Raw genomic sequence first — 23,028 nt, 5'->3', positions numbered from 1 at the left:
TGCTGAAGTAAAGGGCTACCTAGGGCTTCACCCAAATGCTCACAGACATTTTCACTATGTGTTTAAACAGAAGACTTTCACCTGAAGCTGCCTCTGGCAACGATGGATGTCCACACTTGGACTGTATACTTTGAGAATTGTCACTTCAAACAATAGCAACAATAACAAAATCCTAGTGCTTGGGAGCCAGAAGCAGGCAGATCTTTGTGAGTTTGAGGTCAGCCTGGTCTAGCCAGGGCAGCCAGAACTTCACTGTGAGAACTTATCTCAATGCACACCCCCTCCCGCTCGCCACTACCACCACAACAAAAAAATCACCTCAGAAGATAAAAACAGCCAGGCATAGTGGTGCACATCTTTCATCCCAGAACCTGGGAGACAGAAGCAGGTGAATATTTGAGTTTGAGGCCAGCCTGATCTACAGAGTGCATCCCAGGACTTACATGGCTACACTACACAGAGAAACCCTGTTCAAAAAAAAAAATCAAAAAAGAAGAGGAAGACAGGGGCTGGTGAGATGGCTCAGCAGGTAAGAGCACCCAACTGCTCTTCCGAAGGTCCTGAGTTCAAATCCCAGCAACCACATGGTGGCTCACAACCATCCCTAACGAGATCTGACTCCCTCTCCTGGTGTGTCTGAAGACAGCTACAGTGTACTTATGTATAATACATAAATAAATCTTTTTTAAAAAAAAGAGGAGGAAGACAAAGTATTGTCTAACACAGTTTACTTAAGGACCAGTGACCACTACTTTCCTGCAAAACAAAAACCAACAAAAAAAAAAAAACCTGGAAAGAAATTGTTGTGCTGTGGACAAGAAATCTCAGCATACACAGAGAGACTAGATGCTTTTACTAATGATGATCCAAGCAGCGCCAAGTCCCAGTGCTAAAGCGGCAGACAAACACAAACAGAGAGAACTTGGAAGAGGCCTCCCCATTGTGGACAAGAGAAGCACGGGAACAGACTGGACGCAGATTCCTCACTGTGTGTTCTTCAGATGGCCTCAGCCATGGCCACTGAACCTCTAGTCGCTTCTATCTTGGGACAGAATTTTATTTTGCTCTCTTCTAGGAGTGTTGTGATAAAGGCAGCAACGAAGTATCCTAGAAATAGCTGGCAGGGGAAGGTCCTATGAGGACAGCATTAACTGGTGGCACAGTGGACAACACGTGATACACACGTGCGAGCTGTATCAGCCATCACGATGACACGGGGGTCACTTCATTTCCTTTTCTTTCTCTTCATCCATCAGAGCAAATTCCACAGTCAAGATGTTTACACTTGAGGTGACCATTTTGGTTTCCCTGCACCCAGGGAAGGACGTTACAGTTCCTCCACTCAGGAACGCGCCCCTGAATTTACTGTGGAACAGCAGGCTCTTGTAGAAGTCATTACAGGTAACAATGGCTCCCTGGATCTGATAGGCATGCGGGTCAACGGTGATAATGTGGTCTGATCCCATGACCAGTACTAATGGTGCAGAAATCACAGTACGACACTTTTTTTTTTTAAACCCTGCAGGGCAAACAGGGAACTGGGTCACTGCAGTGACCCTCCATGGGGCCATCTTGCACACGTGGATCTTGATGAGCAGTGCCTTTAAGCTGTGCTCAACTTCCTCAACCCTAGGTGATACATCACCTCCCCTCTCTGGCTTTCTTTCGTGATGACAGTGGTTTCCTGGTGAACTTCTCAATGACCACCTTGCTCAGTTCCAGGCCAGGAGATCAGCCACTTACTGGGACAGGTCCTAGTATTAGCCAACCCCGCCAAGGAAGGCAATGTCATGCACTGTAGATAACTGTAATTTTTTTCTTGGCTAGCAAATGCTTATTAGACTACACTTTTGTTGTATGACCAGGGTCTCCTGTTTCCTAGGCTGGCCTCAAACTCCCTGATGTAGTGGATACTTCTGGTTTCTTTGGAAACTCGGTTATGTCGTATAATGTTTTTCTGGGGCAGACAGGTGAAAGGATGATTTGCTGAAGCAGACACATGAGAGGACTTGAGATGTTAGAAAGAATGTAACTATGACCCTGCAGACAGTGGGAGGTGGCTCTGGCATTGCTTAGCCTTGCTCTGCCCCATAGTCTCCACTGATGACATGCAAGTATTGATTCACCTTGCATTGATTTGCTGATCTTTGCTTGCCATGACTTCATAGAGAGTAACTTGATGCAGTACTTCTTGTAATGTCTTGGCTACTTCTTGACACTTCTGCAGGCTCGGGGTAGCTCGGCAGAGCCTTGTGGTTTTCTTCTGGATCAAACAGTCCTTGCTGATTCGTGAGTGGTGGCTGCCGAGTGGACTGGACTGCAGCTGCTGATTCATGTTGGTGTTTTGTTAGAAGACTGGACTGCTGACAACGAAGATTGGAATCGCCCCAGAGAACTATTTCTAAGCAGGTCCACAACCCCCATTTTCTATTAACCTTTCTTTTCCACTACCTCTGGTGGGTAGCAAACTAGAAGGAAGGCTGAAGCGTTTAGGAACCCTTATTAAAGTAGGTGTGGAAGAATGGAAGCCTATGTAGGAAAACAATGGTTCTCAACCTTCCTAAATGCTGTGACCCTTTAGTACAGCTCTTCATGCTGTGGTGACCCCACCCATAAAATTATTTTTGTTGCTACTTCGTAACAGTTTTGCTACTGTTTCGAATCGTAATGTAAGTATCTGTTTTCTGGTAGTATTAGGCAACCCCTGTAAAATGGTCCCTGGCCCCCCTCCTCCCACTGGGTCATGACCCATAGGTTGAGAATCACTGTAGTAGAAGATGGCCTCACTCCTCTGATCCTTCTCTTCCCACTCCCAAGTGCTCAAATTACAGGCTCATCCTCTGTGTTCAAGTTACAGCTCCCACTAACTCGTCCAGCCTTTCTGTCTGTTTGAAACAGGGTATCCCTACCCAGTTGTTGGCCTGGACTTCATCTGTAGACCAGGTTGGCATCAAAGTCATAGAGACCCATCTACCTCTTGTCTTCTCAATTCTAGGATTCCCACTAAGGCGAAAACCACCACAACCAGCTTCTTTGGACACAAGTTCTCACTGGTTATCCCGGATGGATGACCTTGAACTTGTAATCTTCCCTTCCTGCCTCTGCCTCCCAAGAACTATCTGGCTGGCCTGCCTGCCTGCCTGCCTTCCTTTCTTTTGAGACAGGGTTTCTCTATGTAGCTCGGGCTGTCCTGGAACTCATTCTGTAGAGCAGGCTGGCCCTAAAACTTAGAAATCCACCTGCCTTTAATGCCTGAGAACTGAGATCAAAGACATTTGCAACAACCCCCAACCCCCCCCCCCCCGCTGTGTCTTCGTTTCTGGCTTAGGAAAACTTTCTGTAAAAATTGGAGCTGTAAGCCCACCAGAGAGATACATGGACACTCACTTGTAAAACTGATTAGAGAGACTTTATTGCTAGACAGCCATTGCTTGGGGAACTATCCTACACTGAGCAGCCCCAATTCTTACAGTCTTTTGTCTTTTATTGCGCAAAACCCAGATCCTGGTTGACATACTTTGGTTAGCATCAATAGTGAGAAGCAAAACTACAGAAGCCCCAAAGCAAGGTTAGTACATTTAGAGACTTCCCTGAATCCTGGAACTATGAACCAAGGTTTTTAGGTTTCTGCTCCCATTTTGGCGCTGTTAGGCCTTATGTTCTGGTTTTAAGGTCAAAATGGCATCACAAATATGGTGTAAGTTGTGTGACAGCCTGGGGGGGTGGGGCGCTGTTACACAGCTACTCCAGTATTAGTAGTTATTATACAAGCATCATTAATTAAAACATATAATTAAGTTCACTTTCCAAATACTTATACTAAATTTCAATTATTTGGTTTGGTTGTTTCATTGAGGCAGAGTCTCTTGCAGCCCCAGGATGCGTTAAACTCATGAGGTAGCCAAAAGTGCCCTATAATTCTCCTCCTCCCGTCTCCTGGGTGTTGGAATTACTGGCTTGTGCTACCATGCCTGGCTTGGATATTCACTATTGAAGCCATGTGCTTTTCAGTTTTCAAAGACTGTTTGTTTTCATCCTCTTCCTCCTCTCCATTTTGCTTAAGTGACTGCAAACCAGTTTATGACCATGTTGTTCCAACCAAGTATAGTGGCCTGAGCAGTATACAGTACGCAGTATATAGTATACAGTATAGCAGTATATAGCGGGAGCTGCAGATAGTCCTCAGAGGCTGGCCAGGAACTCCAGTCTTCACTCAGGAAGTTGTAGGTAAGCACAGAGCGCAGCTACATTCCTTTGAACTTGTCTGACACCTCTGGTTGAGCAGCAGTGACCTTAGGAGCTGCTGTAGTCTATTTGCCCTGAAACTCCAATATATATATATTCATTCTTTGGGATTAAAAAAAAATTTTTTTTATGCATGTGAGTACATTGTCACTATCTTCAGACACACCAGAAGAGGATATCAGTCCCATTACAGATGGCTGGGGTCAGATGAACATGTGTGACCCACGTACTAACCTTTAGTCACTAAAAGTACTAACCTTGGGATTAATTCCACTATTGGGAATTGAACTCAGGACCTCTAGAAAAGCAGTCAGTGCCCTTGACAACTGAGCCATCTCTCCAGTCCCTGAAACTCCTTGGCTATAGCCTTTCCGGCAGTGGGCTCCTCTTCCTTCTCAGTCTCTTCAGGATCTCCATGGAAATGGAGAGCAGGCATGGCTTCCCATGGGTGCTCACAGGACATGGGGTCACATGTCTGCTATGTGCAGAACTTCTTGGGTTACAGTTTACCCACTGACCTGGGGCTGTTGTGGGGGACAGCAGTGTGTCCACACAGCATGGAGGAGAGAAGGTAGGCAGGTTGACAACTCTGTGAAGAGCTTGTGGTCAGTCCTAGACCAGCCAGCACCAGAAGCTGTAGCTCCTGCAAGGCTGCTTGGATTAGGTTAGTAAAGGTCCCAGGAGTGAACAGTCAGCAACTGACGTGGGTCCAGCGGTAGCTGGCACTCCTGGAGGAGGCAGTGCTGTCAGCAGCGGGTTTTTCAATGGCAGCAGTGACACTAGCCACCACCGGCAGCTCCTCCCAGGTTACCTTCAGATTTATGACGCAGACCTTACAGCTGTCCCTTCCCACCTGGAAGTCAAGGTTGGTGCCACCTGAGTGGGCTCCGGGCACAAGGAATCTGAGGGGTCTTCCTCCATCTGCCGAGCACCAAGGGCTCCAGACAGGGTATGGAAGTTTCCCTTTCAGTTATGACAGGAATCAAGAACAAGTCTGTATTACCGTCCTGGGGCAGCCAGAAAAGGCTAAGGCCACACCGTGGAAGCAGACAGGTTTGATCCTGTGGCACTTGTGAACGTGGGCAGCCACCTCTATTGTCCCTTTTGCTAGCCGATAAAGGCCTATGATAATGATATGTCAGTATTTCTGTCTAGTTTACACTGACCGAAAAGTTGTGAGTTGACTCTTGTAATATAATATTGAATTCTCATAATCTTTCCAAATATCACATTCTAGGGATGTGGTTCAGTGGTAGAGTGTTTGCCTAGCTTATAGGAGATCCTGATCTCTTGAGTACCAGAGAAACAACAGTAAACTGCACTCACGTTCATCCATGCTTCTTTGGTTTTTGTTTTGTTTTGTTTCTGGCACAGACATAGGCATGTCCACGTGAGCAGGCGTATGGAAATCATACAGCAAGTGTATGGAAATCAGAAGACAACTTTCTGGGCTTGATCCTCCATCACGTGGTTCCAGGGTTCAAACCCAAGGCATCAGACTTGGCAGCTAACGCCTTTTCCACTGAGTCAACTTGCTAGCTACAAACTTGGATTTTGTTTGTTTGTTTGAGACACAGTCTCACCATGAAGCCTCAGTTGGCTTGGCACTCACTTTGTAGACCAGGTTGGCCTCCAATTCAGAGAGCCAGCTGCATCTGTCTCCAGGACGCAGGGGCTGAAGACATATGTCACCACACCTGTCAAAAACAATACAAAACACAGCAGTCCGATGCCGGGCTAACTTTAATTCCAGCACCTGAGAAGCAAAGGCAGCTGGAGCTCCGAGTTCAAGACCAGCCTGGTCTACAGCCAGGGCTACACAGAGAAACCTGTCTTGGAAAACCCAAGCCAACAACAACATGTTTTAATAATACTTTTTCCAATGATGTTTAGTCTATGAATAAGTGTTTGATTATTATATGACTCGGCTAAGAAGATGAGTGCTTCTCCTCCAAGAGAATACAGCTCAGATCTGGGCATTGGCGGGCATCTTCATTTAGCTTACTCAGTAAGATAGAAAGAACATTAGAACTCACGCATTGATCAGTGACAACAGTACTGTACGGAAGCATATGGGAGCTTACCAACAGCAGCCCAGTTTCTTGTGCTTCTTACCGCAGTGGCTGCTCTAGCTGCCCTTCCACTCCGATCCGCTTCATTAACATTGTCTCTCCCATATGCAGCTTGCTTCCACGAGTTAAGCCTGAAGCTGAGGGTGTAGTTCAGCTGGTAGAGTGCTTGCGAACACACACAAAACCCTGACTTTGATCCCCAGGACTGCACAAACCACAACAACGGGCTGGAGCCATACCTATACTCCCAGCCCCTGTGGAAACAGGGAGCTCAGAAGGCCAAAGTCATAGCCGGCTACAGGGGAAGTCACAAGACCTTGTCCGCAAATAAATAAAGCTTTATTGGATCACAGCCATGTCCATCCTCTCTGTGTGGTCTGCGGTCACTTTTGTAGTAAGAGATGAATAACTGTTACAGAGACAATGTGTTAGACAAATCTACAATATTTCCTAGTTGACTACTTTGTTTGGGACACTGCCTCCCTGTGTATCCCAGGCTGATCTGGAACTATGTAGCCCAGGCTGGCTTGGAACTCAGGCCTGCTTCTGCCTCTTGAGTGCTGAGATTACAGGAATTTATCACTACAACCTGTTAGTAGTTGGCTTTTTTATATATATATATAAAAAATTTGGGGCTGGTGAGATGGCTCAGTGGGTAAGAGCACCCGACTGCTCTTCCGAAGGTCAGGAGTTCAAATCCCAGCAACCACATGGTGGCTCACAACCATCCGTAACGAGATCTGACTCCCTCTTCTGGAGTGTCTGAGGACAGCTACAGTGTACTTACAATAAATAAATAAATCTTTAAAAAAAAAAAAAAATTTGCTGGCTATTGGTCTAGGAAATGTTTTAAAAGCAATAAATGAAGTCCTGCACGTGGCGTGTGTGTGTGTGTGCTCACGCACACATGGTGTGTGCATGTGTATACCAGTACAGAAATGCGTTGGCACACACACAGAGGTCACAACATGACTTGTAGCAGTTATTCCTGTGTGTCCACAGAGGCTCCCAAGGATGGCACCCAAGCTTGCACCGCAAGCGCTTTTACCAGCTGAGCATCTTGCTGGCCCAAAATTTGATTCTTAAGAATGGTTTTACTAAAAAACTGACTCATAAAATCCTGATAGTTGGGGGGCTGGAGAGATGGCTCAGTGGTTAAGAGCACTGACTGCTCTTCCAGAGGTCCTGAGTTCAATTCCCAGCAACCACATGGTGGCTCACAACCATCTGTAATGGGATCCGATGCCCTCTTCTGGTGTGTCTGAAGACAGCTATAGTTGTACTCATATACATAAAATAAATAAGTAAATCTTTAAAAGGAAATCCTGATAGTTTATCATTAGCACTTGCAAATACAAGCCCCCTGTGGTGTTCTACCACCTATACTTTCAAAAAGGCCCTTTGGGAGTTAAGTTAGTGGTCTAGTAGGAAAGCGGCTGAAACAAGATTTAGAGCCAAAACCCCAACACAGGCTACACATTTTTTTTTTTTTTAGATTTATTTATTTATTATATGTAAGTACACTGTAGCTGTCTTCAGACACTCCAGAAGAAGAAGTCAGATCTCGTTACGGATGGTTGTGAGCCACCATGTGGTTGCTGGGATTTGAACTCCTGACCTTCGGAAGAGCAGTCGGGTGCTCTTACCCACTGAGCCATCTCACCAGCCCCCAGGCTACACATTTTTGTTGTTGTTGTTGCTGCTGTTGCTGTTGTTGTGGAGAATGGACTCCTAATTGGCTCGGTCCTGTGTTTTCTATTGAGGGGATTCCGTATACAACAGAGTGAGTTTGTTGAAGTCCGGTCCCATATTGGTAACACATCCTCTTTAACATTCTCCTGTCCCAGCTGGTTTTGTGTGTCAACTTGACACAGCTGAAGTTATCACAGAGAAAGGAGCCTCCCTTGAGGAAAGGCCTCCATGAGATCCAGCTATAAGGCATTTTCTCAATCAGTGATCAAGGGTACGAGGGCCCATTGTGGGTGGTGACCAGTTCTCAGGCCTTGGATTATTCATGTTTAATGGTGTTAACACAAAATAAGCAGGCCATTAGCCTAAGGTTATTTTTGTACCAGAAAGTCCTTCTAACTGATTAATTCTGAATCGAGACAGCCATTCACAGATAGCCAACCAGTCAATTGGTTATATAACTAGGGAGCTGCCATGTGACCGTATCAAATAAAGCAAAGCCAATATCATTACTTCCTTGTTCGGCTTATGAAGCTCCTTTCCCAAGCTGTTAGAGAAGTTTGCTGATTTCCCGTTTAAAAAAACAAAAACAAAAACAAAACCCTTTTAATCTTCGAATAAAGTTAATTTGCTTCTTTAGTACATTTATCCAGAAATCAGTCTAGGTTAGATTTTTGAATGATATTCTATCCTTGGTGAATGGCTCAATTCCTTAAAACTTGTTCATCAACAGCTTTTTGTAGGTTTCTTGTTTTGTTCCTTTTGGGTTATTCTCACTCTGTAACACTGGACATCCAGGGACTCAAGGCAACCATCCTACCTCAGTTGCCAGGATAAAGGCCACATGTCCTGTGCCCTTTGCCAGTGACTGCTTTAGGAGTTGAACAAATCTTTCTACCACTGGCCCTTATGATACTAATCAACACTCACATGAAAAGCCTCAGAATTCCTTTCGTTTGGTATGTCACTAGACCTCAGGAAAGGATACTATCAAAAGGCTTCGTGCAGAGAGGAATGGTGGTGGAGCCAAGAATCTGAGGGCTGGATGGCCACATGCTATGTCTCCTCATGATCTATTCAGACCCTCACATTCCTAGTGCAGAAACAGAAACAGGTCTTGCAGACACTGTTGAGAAGTGCAAGCCCACTCTAGGGTGTGTGCTACTACCCTTCTCTTAGAGCCTCTTTTAAAAAAGACTTTTATTTAATCTTATTAGTATGTATATGTGTGTGAGTGTGTGATGTGTGTGCAGTTCCTCACGGACGCCAGAAAATGGTATCAGGTTCCCCAGGTGCTGGAGTTACGGGCAGTTTTGTGAGCCAACAGCTCAAAGATCACTTCAGCTACACTGTGAGTTCCAGGCTAATCTCAGCTACATGTGATGACCCTCCTCTGTCTCAAAAGAAAATGAAGGAAAACCACCCGTTGTTGAAAAAAACAAAAAACCAAAAACCAAACAAACAAAACCCATAGCTCTTGGAGAACTTGGACACCACCTACTCTTATCTAATCCTATCCTTTCCTGAGGAAACTCAGGTCCACTGAGGTGAAGTGATCCAATGTAGTCTGAGCCAGGCCTCTTTGGCAGCTCTTTGCAGCACAGGGCATGGCCTCTCTTAAAATACCTTTCCACAGAACTTACCCCGACAGCACCAGGAACTTCCCTGAAGTTGCACTTAGACCAGATTTCTGGGTGAGTCTCAGATCAAACTGCTGCAATCTCTAGTCAGAGAGAGATAGGGTGAGCCAGAAAGGGGACACGACCAAGTTGGAGGCTGACACAGGAGCCACGCCTCCTGCAACACCACCGCTACTAGGGCGACGCTCCGGTCACGAGTTGAACACGCCGCCGGGAGCGAGCACGTTCGCTCCAAGGCCGCGCGGGAGGCGGGAGACGGGCGCGCCTCCGCGGCAGGGGGCGGGGCTCTGAGCGGGGCCGGGGCGGGGCCGCGGAGCTGAAGGTGCTGCAGCCCAGTTGCGACAGGTGCGCTGGGCAGACAGAGCGCAGGACCGTGGCCGTGCAGCGCCGAGCCCCGACGGCTTTCTAGTCAGGTAAGCGCTTCCTCTCGCCTCGCCCTCCGCAGCCTGCATGCGCGCGGAGACCCTGCTGAGCCCCGCACTCTCCCCGCGTATTTTGAGGCGGTGGGTAGCAGGAGCAGGAGGCTCACCCCTTGGGGTCCACGTTGGAGGAGCCTCCCATGCTCCGCCCTCCCTTCTGGGAAGTCCAAGGGACTGAGACTTCGCTGCCTGGGCCCCTGGTCTCGCACGGGATGGAGGGAAAGTGGCATTTCATCAAAAGTTAAAACACCCTCTTAGGGAGGTAATCCTGCCACTCTTTCCTTCTTCCACGCGGCCGTTCCTTTTCCAATTTTTCTCCCGTCCATTCCTCCAGATGAACTCTGGTTAAGACTTAACATCCTTCCGAACAGTTCCTACTTGCTGTGTCCTTCCCAAATCGCTATGGTGTACTTGAGCTGGGATCCACTGCTCACTCGCATCCGTAGGTGTTAATATTAGGTAACTGTACACCCCTGGCCACACACACTGGAGCTCGAAGTCGTGGGTGCTAGGAGCGAACCATCTGGCACCCGTCCTAGCCTTCTTATTGGTGCTCACAACAATGAGTTTAGCTGATCCTGGTGAGAGATACTGATCTGCTATTGTCTTGCAACTAATTCCAGCTCTCAAAAATCTGCCTAATCCAAATGGTTCTGTTGACTTTGCAAGTTAGCCGAAGACTGTGAGGTTATGTTTTTAAGACGTTGACCTTTGGAGGGCAGATCATCCTTGGCACGGAAGTGGGTGAGTGGGCTACTTTGTATCTACATAGTTACTGGTACAAATACCTAGTCCAGTTAGTCTATGGACGACCAAGTGTGATCATGTTTAGACAGCCTTCAAAAAGCTATAGAGTTAGCAGGAAAGAACAACTCCTCCTCAGTCGTTGTCTTCTCCTCCTCCTCTCCCTCCTTTTTCTTCTTCTCTTCCTCTTTCTGCTTCTTCAGAGAATCCCTGACTAGCCTTGAGCTGGCTATCTAGCTTTGGCTGCCTGAAATATGGCTGCCTCTGCATCTTGAATGTTAGGATTAAAGGTGTGCTCCACTGTCCCTGACCTTCAATATATATATATATATATATATATATATATATATATATATATATATATATATATATATATATATATATATATATATATATATATATATATATTTTAAAAATTACCATTTGTGTGATGTGTGTGCATGAATACCAGCCATCGTGCTATGGTAGGCTTGTGGAGGTCAGAGGGCAGCTTATAGGAGTTGGTTCTCTCTAACTTAGGATTTGAGGATCAAACTCTGGTCCTTAGTCTTGTGCAGCAAAGGTTTTCATCTTCTGAGCCATCTTGCCAGCCCAGAGAAGTTCGTTCGTCCTTTCTTTCTTTCTTTCTTTCTTTCTTTCTTTCTTTCTTTCTTTCTTTTCTTCTTCCTTCCTTTCTTTCTTTCTTCCTTACTTTCTTTCTTTCTTTCTTTCTTTCCTTCTTTTGCTTTTTTACATTTATAGTGTGTGCATGCGCGCGTGTGCGCATGCGCCATGGCATGTGCATTGAATGTAGGTCAGATGAGAACTGTGGGGTCTGTTCTTTTCTTCCAGGATTCTTCCTGGAACCCCTGCGGGTTCCAGGGTTTGAACTCAGTGCATCAGGCTTCATGGCAAGCACCTTTTCCCTGATGAGCCATCTTCCCAGCCTGAAAAAGCTTAGCTCTTTTTAAAGGTCTGCATGCACATATATGTGCATTGGTTCAACAAGGTAACATGGTACTAAATTATGTTAGGAATTCTTGAGGGGACAAAACATTTTTTTTCCCAGTGACTTTTATGCCCATTCTTTTGTGGATTCAAAGTTGCAAAAGCTCCTACCCTTAAAGAGCCTACAGTGAGATAGATGGTTAGGCAACACCACAGATACAACCTATAGTATTGGTGAAATCATTTGCTGTTATTGTTTTGGTATTTCTTCTCTCTCTCTCTCTCTCTCTCTCCCTCCACTCGGCCTCGGAAAACCTCCCAATTTACATGGAGGTATCAACCCCTGGGGCATGTGCATGCTAGGGAAGTACCCCATTGCCGTATACTTACACCACTCCAATTTCTTGCCTTGTCTTTGGTCAGTCAACTCTATAGTCTTTTGAAAATGGGATTAGAGCCTGTTTAATTCTCCAGCAATTCAGTAGGTGGGTGGAGCAGTGGTTCTCACTGCTAATGTGTTAGACTCAGAAGCAGAGTTATCAGGTAGTCCCTGATCTGTAAGTAGAGTCACTGGGCCGAGACAGTACGCCGCCCGTCGTCAATGTGAGCAAAGCAGTGCCATTTTGTAAAAATGACCTCATTGTATAACTTTGTTTGACTTGGTACATTCAGGCTTTGTTCCCGACTCTAGTTAAAGGTGGGGCCAAGTTTCAACCTAATAATTGTAGGAAGAGAAGGCTCAGAAGTGAAAATAACTCTATTAACAGTGGAGACACTGTTGGCTGTGGAGGTGCCCTTCAAATGCCTTGTTTTGAATATATTTGTTTTGACTCTGGGTGTAGCTCAGTGGTGGAGAGTGAGTTTAGCATATGTAAGAGGCTGTGTTTAACGCACTCACAGAGTATAAAGCATGTCCTGTCTTATGCCAATTAGGGGGAACTTCTGAGCCTGGGAGGATTCGTTGAGGCGTTTGATGATCTGGTGATCTGAGACTAGTGGTCACCTTTGAAAACTCTTCTTTTGACCATAGGTGTTTTGTTGAGGTTTTGGGATTATGTCTCATGGAGCTCAGCTTCAGGTTGTTATGTAGCAGAGGCTAGACTTGAAGTCCCACTCCTCTTGTGAGCATCCTCCAGAAGACCACACAATGTAGGTGTGGTCTTCACCACCGTTCCTGACTGCTTAACTGTTTAGCAAGGCCCTAATTAATACACAACGGATCGACATGATTTGGTCACTCTTATAGGATCTGTCTTGCCTTTTTGTTTTCAAAGATTTATTTATTTAGTATATGTAAGTACACTGTAGCTATCTTTTAGACACACCAGAAGAGGGCAGATCTCATCTCGGATGGTTGTGCGCTACCATGTGGTTGCTGGGATTTGAACTCAGGACCTTCAGAAAAGCAGTCAGTGCTCTTAACCGTTGCTCTTAACCGCTGAGCCATCTCTCCGGCCCCGTCTTACCTTTTAAGATAAAGGCTTTGAGTTAATAGTGAGTGTGGTAGCTGTCTTACTGGTGTGAGTGGTTAGGCTTAATGAGCATATTTCTTAGATGTTGCTTGGCCTGTCTCCTTTGTGCCCTGGAAAGTGTTTTCTGGAGAAACACTTTTGTAGAAAGTTTTGTAAAGGCATCAGGTTTATTTTGCATTTATTATGTATTTTGAATATCTACAAATTTTTATTGGGATGTTTTAAATATAATTTTAATTTTTCTGAGGGTTCCACCAATCAACTGTAATCAGGTATAGTTAACTTTAAAATTCTATGCCAAAGGCTTGTCAGATACACACACACACACACACCAAAGACTTGTCAGACACACACATACACACACCACACACGCACACACATACACACCACACACAGGCACACACCTGCGAGCACACACACACACACACATAGAGAGAAATATGGGGTGTGGGAGATCACTAGACATCTTTGCTATAAATGAATACTTTACTACATATTGGGGGGGAGAATGTCCCCTTGTTTTAATTTTAAATTAGATTTATTTTGTGTGTGTATGAATGTGTGTGTTGTATGTGTGTGTGTGTAAGTATGTAGGTGTATGTGAGCTTCTGTGTGTTTGTGTGTGAGTGTGTGTGTATATGTATGTGAGTGTATGTGAGTATGTGTGTGAGTGTGTGTATATGAGTGTATGCGTGTATGTTTGTATGTGTGTATATGTATGTCTGTATGCGTCTGTGAGTGTGTGTGTATGTATGTGTATATGTGTGTATATATGTGAGTGTGTGTGTATATGTATGTGAGTGTATGTGAGTATGTGTGTGAGTGTGTGTATATGAGTGTATGTGTGTATGTTTGTATGTGTGTATATGTATGTCTATATGCATATGTGAGTGTGTGTATGCATGTGTATATGTGTGTATATATGTGAGTGTGCGTGTGTATATGTGTGGGTATGTGTATGTGTGTGTGAGAGAGAGTATGTGTGTATATGTGCGAATGCACACCATGGCATGCCTGTGGCTATCAGAGGACAACTTAGGGAATCATTAGCCCTGTCTTCCACAGTGTGGGTCCTGAGGATTGAGTAGGTTGCCATGCTTGATGCCAGGAACCTTTACCTCCTGCGGCATCAAGCTGCGGCATCAAGCTGGGCTCCAGTTTCCAAGCTTTCTTCATTCCATGTTACCGCAGGATAGGTGACTTTCGTTTCAATGGAAGAGTGCTCATTCTACAGGTAGAAAATGCTTAGCTTTGTCCCTAACCTAATTTATGCAAGAAGAGACTAACTGCCGGGCATGGTGGCGCACACCTTTAATCCCAGCACTCGGGAGGCAGAGGCAGGCGGATTTCTGAGTTCGAGGTCGGCCTGGTCTACAAAGTGAGTTCCAGGACAGCCAGGGCTACACAGAGAAACCCTGTCTTGAAAAACCAAAAAAAAAAAAAAAGAGAGAGACAAACCTCTAGAAGATTGCTGGGGTCTTTAACTGTGCTTTCTATAGGAAGGTAAAACACTCCATTGCAGACTGTGCACAGTAACCTCAAGGTGCGCTAAGTCACTTAACACAGGCTCTTGAGGCTTCTAGTAACAAATTAGTGGCTTTATGTAGTTTCTGCTTTATTATCGAGGTTGAGGTTTTTTGGTAAATGGTACCTTTAGAGGGATCGTCCCAATGTTCTGTTCTGTGGCTGGGTGTAAAAGGTCTGGGAGTCAAAAACATCTTTAGGATTTATTTTTATCTTTGACTATGTGTACACCTGGGGTGGGGCAGTTGCGCATGGGAATACGGGTGCCCAAAGAGGCCAAAAGCATCAGATTTCCCCAGATCTAGATTTATAGGCTGTTTCAGGCTGCCTGATGTGGGTACTGGGAATGGAGCCTGGGGCCTCTGGAAGGAAGAGCTTAAAGGTTCTTAACCACTGAGCATCTCTCCAGACTCAAATTATTTGGTGACTGAATGAAAACTTGTTTTTCATTAAAAGTAGGGGGGGTCTCACCCAACAAGAGTGCAACTACTAGCATGTGCTATGACGTCCTATCACTTTAAAACATTTTGGGGAGCTGTTTTGTTCTCCATACTGGGGTACTCCAGCCGCACGGCATCTGACTCACGTGCACACACAACTTTTTAAAAGGTATGAGTTGTTCATCTGGTGGTATATAAGTAAGATCATGCCACTTACCTGAGTGGCGCACACCTTTAATCCCAGCACTCGAGAGGCAGAGGCAGGCAGATCTCAGTGAGTTCAAGGCCAGCCTGGTCTACAGAGTGAGTTCTAGGCCAGGCCAGGGCTACACAGAGAAACCCTGTCTTGAAAAAACAAAAACAAAGACAAAAAAAAAAAACCAAAACAAAACAAAACCCAAAACACTTATTTTGCAGCCTTTTTGTCTCTTGTAATATGGGACAGGTGACACAACTTCTCCCAAGTTGAAAATCCCACAACCTTGGAAGCATCAATGAGGGCTCAGCTCGGTGGTTCCTGATGGTTACCTCAGCTTCAGGCCTGTATCTTCTAGGTTTAGAACACGGTCAATTCAGAAAGATTATTCCAGAACTTGAGTGAGTAAAGAGAACTCATTTTAAAACATGCAGAGTCGGGGCTGGAGAGTTGGCTCAGCTGTTAAGAGCACTGACTGCTCTTCCAGAGGTCCTGAGTTCAAATCCCAGCAACCACATGGTGGCTCACAACCATCCGTAAGAAGATCTAACTCCCTCTTCTGGAGTGTCTAAAGACAGCTACAGTGTATTTAGATATAATAATAAATAAATCTTTAAAAAAATCAAAACAGGCAGAGTCTTTCTAAATGACCTCTCCAGCCGTGTGGATCAACCTCTTGGATTATAGTAAGAATCTTGCCCTTGTATTCTTCACATGCTCCAGTGTAGAAAATAAAATCACGTGGACTGTAAGTTTAGCATAAGCAAGGATAGTTTTGTACTAACAGTACATCGCTGGCTCAGGCTCACCCCATCGTTAGCATCTATACTGTCTAGGAGGGAAACAGAGCAGGAGTCGGTGGCACCTCCTTCCAGAATGTTCTATGAGAGGATGCTAGGGATGCCCTGCAAGCTCTTGACCACTTGGTTCTTGACCCATATATTCTTCGAAGTCTGACATGTGAGCCTGCCTGTCTGAACATGCTATCCTATGATTTCTCTCTAATACCCTGTCACTGTCTTCCTTGCTACAACTTAGCAGTAATAACAATAATATTAACCATAATCATTTTTTTTTAAATGTTGAGACTGGTTATCATACAGCCCAGGCTGGCCTTGAACTCCTGATTCTCCTGCTTCTACCTCCCAAGTGCTGAGACCGCAGTAGTGAGCCTGCACCATCAGCTTAGTGGGTGTTTACTGCCCCGGTCAAGCAAGGATTGGTGGTGAAGATTTGTATTCCTAACTCTGCTCGACACTGAGGCAGATGGATGGCAAGTTCATGGCCATCCTGAGCTACAAAATGCATACAAGGCTAGCCTGGACAACTTACTGATGAGTCTCAGAATAATAAGTAAGACAGGGCTGGAGAGTCAGCTCAGGTGGTGAACCTGCGTTCCATTCAGGCCTTGTCTCAGCTAAGATCGCTATTGCTGCAGTGAGTCACGTCGGGGAGGAAAGGGTTTATTCAGCTCACACTTCCACAGCACTGTCCATCCATCGATGAAGGAAGTCAAGACAGGGACTCAACAGGACTTTCTCACCCCCAGCGGTGTGAGTGCCCGGCGTGAGTGCTGTCAGGTCAGTAATGTTGATTGAATATTACTTTCTAAGTTTTGCTAATTTACTAAGTGCTTGAATGCAATTGACTCCATCTGTTTGTATTTATTCGCTTTATTCTGAAACTGAGTCGTCACGAACCGTGGACTCCGCTGGCCGTGAACAAAGCAGCCTCGGCGGCTGGGATTACAGATTGTATCACCCTGGCCTACTTGTCTTTCCTTAATTTTTAGTCACCAAGCATTTGTCACACACTCATCTCCATCTCCTTTTTTTTTTTTTTTTTTTCAGTGACTTGCCTTTTTTGTCAGTCCACGTCTCCTTTTTTTGTTTTGTTTGGTCCTCACAGTTAAGGTTTTTTTGCTTCTTTCATTTATTTGGAGTGTTAAGATCGTGGGGAAAAAGGTTGGCTTTCCAGCCAGACTGAATGAGTGGGTTGGAAAAGTGGGAAGTGTCAGAAGTTGAGGCTGTGGTGTGATAAAAGCTCTGTGCAGACTGAGCTGGGGACCCTCCCAGTAGGTGATCACTCATTGACAAGTCACTCATTGACAGGTCTCTGTAAGAGGAAAGGGAAAGGGTTGGGCTCTCGATCCCAAAGTCCAATCTGTAAAGCTGCAGTTAGCAAGAGTTCTAGAGTCACTTCTAGTCCTGCCCCACCCTGCTTCCCCTTCCAGACTCCCCAGGGAAGATCGGATCCCTTGAGTAAGCTTTCATGGAACCTTGAGATAATCGCTTTGGCCCTTTAACTTTCAGAAGCTAAAATAAAAACTGGTGCAACGCTTTGAGGTACTCCCACAGATTGACCCTTGGGAAGCTCATAGCCTAAGCTAGAAGAGCCCTGCTGGCCTGTCCCACAAATCCTATCGTGTTTCTCCTATCTCACCCTGGCAGGAGGATTGGTGTTGCTATGTCAAGTTATTGGACAATGTCTGCTGTTCCAAATAGAAGCTGTTCTTCGAGTTTACTTTGTGATTTGTAGAGAGCTCTCTTTCAGAATGTTACTGTTTGAGCTGAGCTCGGTTGCTTGTGCCTGGAACTCCTGCATTTGATTGAGAGGAGGAAGATCAGGAGTTCAAGGACAGCCAGGGCTGGAGGAAGAGCTTATCTCAAAAAGTAAGAAAGAAACTTGAAAATGATACATAAGATAAGCATTCATTTTTAATTCCCTCTTAGTTAGGGCTATGAGAAGAACTTATCTCAAAAAAGTAAGAGAGAAACTTGAAGATGATACATAAGATGTGTCGCACACTGTCCAGAGCTGCCTAATGTGGGTGCTGAGACTTGAACTCTGGTCCTCTGGAGGAACAGTATGTGCTCCTAACCACTGAGCTATTTCTCCAGTCCCCCAGTCTGATATTCCTGAGACAAGATCTTAACTGGGTCTCGAAATCACTGAGTGTGCAAGCCAGCATCGATTGTGGCTCTCATCAGCCTTCATTTATTTAATTATTTATTTTTGCCCTAGCCCTTAAATATCCCTTCAAGGGACTTCGGGCTCTCCCTTTTCAGTCCAGCAAGGTTGCCACTAAAACAAACAAAAAGGTCAAGAGTGTGGAATTTTCAAATTGTGGCTTCCAGGATCGCCTTGGTGCACACTGCCTGGTGGTGATCAAATATAGGTTCTCAGGTCCTACCTAGATCTCTGGGGGATACCTGTGGCAATGTGACGTTTAACAGTTCTAGAGTCATGTAGACACTTCAGGGAACCAGTACCCAAGGATACGGTCTAAATCTCAGACCGTCAAGATGCCCCCAGCATCTTTCCCCCGGCTTATCTCTCCGCACTACCCACCCTCCTGGCGCTGCTGCAGCAAATGATTCATTGTTTCCTGGACCCGCCCGGTTCCCTTCCTGCCTCCTTGCCTTTGTGGTTCCCACAGCATCAGACCGCCCCCACCCCATTCCTGATGCACCCCTGTTTCTTAAGAATCCAAATAAAACGCGACTTTAAGACAAAACAAAACAAAACAACCAAAAACCTCAACAGGCATATTCTAGTATTGACTTTTGAGTCCGTGGCTGTCATTTTATTTTTGCTTCATTTCTCTCCTTGCCGCTTTCAGACTGATTGCTTCCTTGAAAGATTATAAGCGAAAGAGGGTTTTGATTTCATTGTAGCTATAGTGCGCACAGTGAGCAATCAGATACTCACAGTATATGAAATATATCTTATCTTGTGTCCATAGTATTATATAGCAGTTAAAGTCCTTTCCAACTGCTCCTAAGTCCACCTTGAACCTGGCTGCCACTCTTAGTCATCTTGTCCTTCCCTCTTAGCTCACTCCCCAGCAATTTTATTCCTGCCTCAGGGCCTTTGCCTAGAACATTCTCCTCCTCTTGTCCCCTGGCTGGCTGCCTGTATCCTCCCCCTCATTCTGCATTCTGCTCAAATGTCATTCATCGGGAGGCTTTCTGGAGCGGCTCTGGAGCCTCTGGCCTCTTCCCCTCCGTACACCAATTACCCTTGGTGCGCTTGCCTGCCTGCCTGCCCCAGTCACATCCTTCATTTGTCCCATTCTCCAGCAGAATGGACGTTTCCTGAGAGGAGAGACCTTGCCTATCTGTTAACTTGCCTACCTTGTTAACTCTGAGCCGCAGACCCTGCCCAGTGTGGTAAGAGCTCAGTAAATATTTGCTGAGCGAATGAATAAGCATTGAAGATAGACTTCGAGTTTTAACGACTCTTGTGTGGGTTTGCAGTCCAAAGAGGTGTGGCGCTATCTCTTAAATGGACAACAGCCCGAGGAGTTCCATGTGAGTTCACGTCAGGTGGCACCCTCTGAGGATTTCTGTAGGACAAAGGGTACAGTGGCAGCTGGGATTTGGTCCCAGGGTGCAGATTTCCAAGGTGATCCCAGGATCAGGATACGGGTCTGCTGCCACCGTGTGCGCCTGCGCGTCTTTGCGTCTTTGCGTATGTGCGTATGTGCGTCTGCGCGTCTGCTCGCTGAGGTGCCACTGAGAGAATATGGCGCTTTTGGCTCTCATTAGCCTCTAATTTTTTCCCCCTTTGTTGGTTTGCTTTTGTTTGTTTGTTTGTTTGTTTTCCACCAGACTTCTCTGTGTAGCCCTGGCTGTCCTGGAACTCACTCTGTAGACCAGGCTGACCTTGAACTCACAGAGATCCACCTGCCTCTGCTGGGAATAAAGGCAAGCGCCACCACCACCCACTCTTTAATTACTCTTTCAAAACCTGGAACCCAGCCGGTAAACGCCTCAGGAACCAGCAGGCTTCTGCTTTCCGCTGGGGGGCGGAGCGGAGGGAACTATCCAGAGCACCCCAGGAATGCTGGAATTATGTTCCCTCTATTGACTTGGAATGAAACTAAGCAGAAATGCTTTTCGACAGTAGCTGTGAATCAGGTTTGCTTACTTATAACTAATTAAACTTGACATTATACCAAAATTTTTTTTCTTCCCCCTTCTTTCTCTCCCCTTTCCTTCCCTCCCCCCTCACACTGGTCTTGAACTCACAGCTGACCTCCTGTTTCAGTGTAACCCCCAGGTAACTGACTGATTTCCAGCCTTTTCCCATTTTCACGACCTTACTTTTTTAATTCCGTGCTTTCTCTAACATCGGCTTCAGATTTTATTCCATAAATGCCTTTCAGTGCAGCTCAAGTCTTCAAGGCACTTTTGCTTTCCCCCCTCACATAACGCTCAGAATATTTGTGTCATTTAATATCCGGTTTTTAAGTGATGAGCTTGAGACTCGTTTATCGAGTAAAGCTCCCGCCACACAAGCATGAGAACTGAGTTTGGATTCCCAGAATTCAAAAGAGCCATACTCAGTATCTCGCCTGTAACCTTGATGTTCCTATGACAGGATGGGCGGCAAAGACAAGAGTCCCTGGAAGCTGGTGGTGGGCCATCTAGCTTGGCATAAGCAGTGGAGAGAGAGAGAGAGAGAGAGAGAGAGAGAGAGAGAGAGAGAGAGAAAGAGAAAGAGAAAGAGAGAGAAGAGAGAGAGTTCAAAAAGGTTGAAAGTAGAGGCAGACATCTGAAGTTGACCTCTGACCTCTATGTACATGCTATCATACATACAAATAAGCTTGTATACAGTATGCGCACACATATGTACTCGTGTGCATTCACACACACAATACATAGGCAAAGACATAAAGAGCAAAACCGAAACCCAGTAAAGTTGACTTTTCCGTGTTAACTGAAAGGCACCGCTATCGGCATTAAGAGACAAACATCACAGTTCAGCTGAACCATTGATTAATTCTGTATAGCTCCCTCCTGCACTTCCAGCACTCGGAGGATAGACAAGAGACGAGTTTAAGTCACCTTGGCTACGTAGCAAGTTCAAGGCTATCGTGGGTTATATAAAAACAAAACAAGAAGCTCAGGGATGAGAGATGGCTCAGCGGTTAAGAGCACTGGTTGCTCTTCCAGAGGACATGGGTTCTATTTCTAGCACCTACATGGTGACTCAGAACCATCTTGAACTCCAGATCAAGATATCTGGTGCCCTCGTCTGACCTCCACAGGTACTGCATGCACATGATGAACAGCCATACATGCAGGCAAAGCATTCATCAGGTTAAAGGCCTTGGTTGGTGGGGAGGTGGAGTGGGAGGTGGGATAGGGGACGACGACGACAAAGCATCAATATTAATATATTTGTAATTAATCCCTAAGAAATAAGGAATGGAGCATCAATCTTGGGGAGTTGCCCGGCATTATGGCTTGCGTGGCATGCGTGGCTTGCGTGGCTCCGTGGTTTGATGATTCCTTACTGGACCACCCTAGCTGCTCTTACCCTTGGTTAAAGCACTGTCCTGTGCTGCACCTCTCAGCTTATTGCAGAAAGGTAAGACTAGAGAGCTTGTTTCAGTAAGTCTGTTTAATTCTCCCGCTTGACGGAATTGGCTCCACTATCTGAACTGGCTCTTCAGATTGAGCAAGCTCTGAAAAAAATATCATCTAAAATTTCAGAGAAGAATAATTGAAGCCAAGCCTTTCCTGGAAATGGCCAATAGTGAAACTAAGAAGGCCTGTGTCTGGAGGGATCTTGACTAATTAGTAAGGACACGGACTGGGGTAAGGAGGTTCTGCCTTCAGGAGTTGTTTAGGACTCTCCTAAAATAAGGCATGTTTCCCTACCCTTTTTTTTTCCATGACAGGGTAGCCCTGGCTGTCCTGGAACTCTGTAGACCACGTCCAGAGCTCAGAGATCCTCCTGCCTTCGCCTCCCAAGTGCTGGAATTAAAGGTGTGAGCTGACTCCCCCAACTGGTTATTTTGTCTTAATTAAGCTTGTAATTGGCAAGCATGTGGCTTGCAGACAGATACTCAGTTTGGCTTGCTTTGTCTTTTGAGGCAGGGTTTCTCTGTTGTAGCTCTGGCTGTCCTGGAACTCACTCTGTACACTAGGCTAGCCTCTTAACTGGGAGATCTTCCTGCCTCTGCCTCCCAAGTGCTGGGAGCGCCACCACTAGGTGTGAGATACTCAGTTACACAGTGGGACTTTGTTGAACACGGTAGGGAAAGTGCCAGCACAGCACTGTGTTCCGTGTGTGTGTGTGTGTGTGTGTGTGTGCGTGTGCGCGCGCGCGCGCGAGACGCATATGTGATGCACCTGATGATCACATACGTATGTCACCAGTGCAGAGGTTAAAGGAGACACAGTCTATGCGAAGAGCCTTGCCAGCTGCTCACTTCCGAGCTTCTCTGATCAAATGGGCTTCCTTTCACATTCACCTTAAATTTGAAATCATTGGCTGCCTTTTTCTATCCATTTCTCTCACTGTAGGAACTGGCCGAAAACCCCTCCCCGGGAGCTGTCTGCCCTTTGCATTGAGTTAATTATCAACCGACGTGGAGAGGCAGAGAGGAAGCAACGAGACAAAAAACAAATTAGTTATTTGGGAGCGAGGTGGGGGGAAGCCTGTATGTGTTAGAGCCGGTAATTGTTTAATTTAAAGGAGAAGAAGATTAGAGAGGCTCTCGGGTGATCTTTTATGACCTGCAATTTTCAGATCAAAGTGTGTTTTTAAAAGCTATAAATTATATTTCATGTTTAAAGAAGATATGTGAAATTACCATAGTTATATGTCTAACAAGCTAATTTGGGTTTCTTTTTTTTTTTTAAGT

At 45.6% G+C, this 23,028-nt stretch overlaps 1 protein-coding gene and 2 pseudogenes across 2 annotated transcripts in view; 1 reads left to right on the top strand and 2 right to left on the bottom strand.

The window, feature by feature from the left end:
• Gm18890 (predicted gene, 18890) lies at positions 962-1,760 on the bottom strand (annotated as a pseudogene).
• Gm18095 (predicted gene, 18095) lies at positions 4,589-5,193 on the bottom strand (annotated as a pseudogene).
• Lima1 (LIM domain and actin binding 1) overlaps positions 9,915-23,028 on the top strand; it is a 97,010-nt gene continuing 83,896 nt past the window's right edge. The window contains exon 1 of one of the 2 annotated variants that reach the window (XR_001781560.2): positions 9,915-10,059. The gene's annotated coding sequence lies outside the window, so the exon portion shown is untranslated. The remainder of the gene's footprint in view (positions 10,060-23,028) is intronic. The other variant, NM_001113545.1, reaches the window with a different exon arrangement.

The sequence above is a fragment of the Mus musculus genome, chromosome 15 (genome assembly GCF_000001635.26).
Source record: "Mus musculus strain C57BL/6J chromosome 15, GRCm38.p6 C57BL/6J".
Lineage (NCBI taxonomy): Eukaryota > Metazoa > Chordata > Mammalia > Rodentia > Muridae > Mus > Mus musculus.
The sequence above is the reverse complement of the archived record's forward strand: the minus strand, read 5'-3'. Positions and strand labels throughout refer to the sequence as shown.